This window comes from Fragaria vesca, linkage group LG3, assembly GCF_000184155.1.
Source record: "Fragaria vesca subsp. vesca linkage group LG3, FraVesHawaii_1.0, whole genome shotgun sequence".
In the NCBI taxonomy this organism is placed as follows: Eukaryota; Viridiplantae; Streptophyta; class Magnoliopsida; order Rosales; family Rosaceae; genus Fragaria; species Fragaria vesca.
Genome location: NC_020493.1, coordinates 15,768,101 through 15,772,198, shown reverse-complemented (window position 1 = coordinate 15,772,198; position 4,098 = coordinate 15,768,101).

Below are 4,098 nucleotides of genomic sequence, written 5' to 3'. Positions count from 1 at the left end.
GGCAGCGGGAGGAAGGAAAAAAAAATCGGGGAGAGAGAGAGAAAACGGGAGAGAGGGAGAAGAGAAAAAGGGTTTGGGACTCACACCCCAAACCGGTCCACACCACTTATAACCCAATCTTCCAAAAATAAAAACACCCCGAAAAATAATACCCGAATAAAAATTACCTTTTACTAGCTAAAATTTACCATTTTTACCGTCGTCGTATTTTCCTCATACGAATAATCCTCCGCACATAATCGTCCCCGAAACCCCTCTAGGGACCAATTAAACTATTTACTCATGATCGAGACGGTAAAATTCTTATTATAATCACGCTAGTAAATAAGGTAAAAATATAAGGGTCGGGATGTGACATTATGACTTCTTCCAAAAACAGTTTCAGCAATCTCAAATGCAATCAGTCTGCAAATAAGAAGAGAAACTTAGTTTAGAAAACTCACACAGGTCAGTTTGTATGAAGGATATGAACATGTAATGAACTTCCAGTCAATGTTCAACAAAGTCTATTTCAATTCATACAAAAAGCCTGCTCTCTTCTAATCACAGCATAAACAATTTATAGAGTGTGAAACACTCCCCCTTAACTGATGGATTCCAATGGCAAGATTAAAATTCTTTTTAAGAACAGATGCAATCAGACCACCATCATTTTGCACTTACCAAAATTCATGAATCAGTTTCATGCTAAAACATAGCCATTAGATAACACAAATCATTTTTCTTAATCACCTGAGAACAATGATTAAGCAAATAGGATCAATTTATGATTATGTAGATATTTATAAGAATATTACTGATATGGAAACAAAATATTCTGCAAATTATCAATTAAAGTTCCTGATAAGGTAGTCCTTAGAAATAAAATTTGCCATAACAATTTCAATCAAGGAAACATATTAACTTGAAAAAGGCACTTACCATATATGAGATGTTAAGAAACTAAGGGCATCTAATTTACCCATGTATAACAATGCAAGCTATAAGCGTCAAAGTTGTGCATGCATGGTCCATTGGGTTGAATAATCCATGAATAGTTTCTACACTTATCTCGGCCTTGGTCGTATATGTCTCCCTAGTGTTGAATAACGTAGCGTTGATCATTTACCCAATCAAATTGACACTTGAAATATGTCGGGAAGAGAATACTAGTTCGAAAAGAAAAATTGAAGGATGCATGAAGGGCAAGGCGATGGGTACCCAAATCATCGTTCAAGGACCAACAATGAGCTAAGAGAACCATATCTCCGCCCAACTCATTAGCAATTGTAACATGAACTTTTCTAAATGGCAAACTAGTTGTACACATAGTTAGGAACAAGAAAAGCAACGATACAAGTAAATTGACATGAATGTAAGACGCCATGACTGTGATTGAGAGAAATATTTTTCTTCATATAAAGGTTCGCAATTTATAGTGCTTCACATTTAATGTATTTGTAAAAGTGGAATTATAGATATGATTCCCTGAATCATATGATGTGCTAATTTTGCTGGAAAATTTATTTTATTGAATTACTAAAATAGGGGGTGGTTTTTTTGTGTGGAGAATTTAATTAATATATATTCATTTCCCATTATACTTTATTCCCAATTGATTTGTCAATATATATTACATTTTTATCATGTATTTAATTTTATTTCCATATGAGTATTTTTTTGTTGTTGTATATGTCATATGTGTGAACTTGAAAGGCTTTTGCTGGAAATATTATTAATTCATATATTTTCTTTTAAATATTTTTAACGAGATTCTTTATATTTGATTTTGTTTTTAGTGATTGTAGAGAGTGTGTTTGACTATTTTACTTTGTAACAGTTTGGTTTCATACAATGCATTGATCTAATATAGAGGTGCGCTATATTTATAGATGTGCACTCATATTCAATATATTTGCAAAACTGGAATTTGAACGAGGTTTACTGAATCCATATGGTTGATGGACTTATTAGGTGAATTTTGCATGAAATTCAATCTGGGTTATGTTCATTATTCATTCACTTTAATTAGTATTTATTTTTTGAAAGGTTAATTAGTATTAAGTTTGACTAGAATTTAATATGTACATGTCCCTTCAAACTTTGTGTTGGGGGTTAAGACAAGAGCTCGGGGGGTAATATGATGAAATTGAAAGTTTGTGCACATGTCCCTTCAAACTAAGGGCATCTAATTTACCCATGTATAACACTGCAAGCTATGAGCATCAAAGTTGTGCATGCATGGTCCATTGGGTTGAATAATCTACGAACAGTTTCTACACTTATCTCGGCCTTGGTCGTATATGTCTCCCCAGTGTTGAATAACTTGGCGTTGATCATTTACCCAATCAAATTGACACTTGAAATATGTCGAGAAGAGAATACTAGTTCGAAAAGAAAAATTGAAGGATGCATGAAGGGCGAGGCGATGGGTATCCAAATCATTGTTCAAGGACCAACAATGAGCTAAGAGAACCATGTCTCCGCCCAACTCATTAGCAATTGTAACATGAACTTTTCTAAATGGCAAGCTAGCTGAACACATAATTAGGAACAAGAAAAGCAACGATACAAGTAAATTGACGTGAATGTAACATGCCATGACTATGTGATCGAGAGAAATACTTTTCTTCATATAGAGGTTCGCTATTTATAGTGCTTCACATTTAATGTATTTGCAAAAGTGGAATTATAGATATAATTCTCTGAATCATATGATGTGTGAATTTTGCTGGAAAATTTATTTTGTTCAAGTTCATTTTTTGTTAACTTTAATTACACTACTGGAAAAAAACACTTAGGAGACGGAATTATTTCTTCTCCTAAGTGACAAATTTTGTCTCCTAAGTACTTAGGAGACGGAATATTTCGTCTCCTAAGCACTTAGGCGAGGGATTTTATTTTATAATAAATAAAAAAATTATCCAGTTAGGAGACAGAATAGTTGAATTTCGTTGCTAAAGGCTGAAGAAAAATAAAAAATAAAAAAATAAAAAACGCCACCGTAGGTTTTTATCCACTCACTCCGACCGCCCCAAATACCACCACCACCGCAGGTTTCAGAAGTCACAACTAAATGTCTTGAACTTCTTCTCATCCTGCATATAAGTAGTAAAAATTTGCATTTATAAACTGCATATGGAAAAAATAAAATTTACTGCCCCCCTAGTAAACTTCTACTGAGGATCAGTAAACTTGCAAAAAATAACTCCCTTTCAATTTCAAGGACACAACACACAACAGATATCAATTCTTATCTTAATAGACAACTTTATTAGCTCCTAGTGAACCCAGTAGAAGTTTACTGCCCCCCAATAAACTTCTACTGGAGGTCAGTAAAATTCAATACAGTATCTCCCTTTCAATTTCATGCCAATTATACACAATAGATACTCATTCTTACAGTAATAAACAAATTTATTGCCTCCTAGTAAACCCAGTGGAAGTTTACTGCCCCCGGTAAACTTCTACTGGGGGTCAGTAAACTTCAATACAGTATCTCCCTTTCAATTTCATGCCAACAGTCTGCCCTAAATATACCACCACCACCACCACCATCGTACCAAATAACCACCATATATGCCACCACCATCATACCAATCACATCCTAACCAAAATTAAAATCATAATCAAATTAAACAAAAACACATAAATCTGTCATCAAAACTAATTAAACCAAAAAAATTGAAGAACTTACATTGATATCTTACCCCTTTGAAATTTCGAGGGACGGTGGTGGGTCGGCGGGAAGAGAGAAAGGTGGCGGCAGCGGCGTCTGTGGTGACCTAGATCTGAGGCTTGGTGCAAGAGAAGGGGACGAGGAGCTTGCTAGCGGCAGGGACCAGTGAGTCGAGTCGGGTCGGGTCGAGAGGGGGAGGTTGTTGGCTCCGAGAAGGGTGCGGAGGTGGCTGGGTGATGTTGAAGAGGGTCTTGACTGTGTTGAATGTGGTGGCGTTTGTGGGGACGAAGTCGATGAGCGCGTGGCAGTTGGAGGTGGCGTTGGTGGGGGTGGTGCAGTTGAAGGTGGCGGCGAAGGAAGGAGCGATGAGAATGGAGAGAGAGTGTCGGCATGAGAGTGATGGTCTAGAGAGAGAGAGAGAGAGAGAGAGAGAGAGAGAG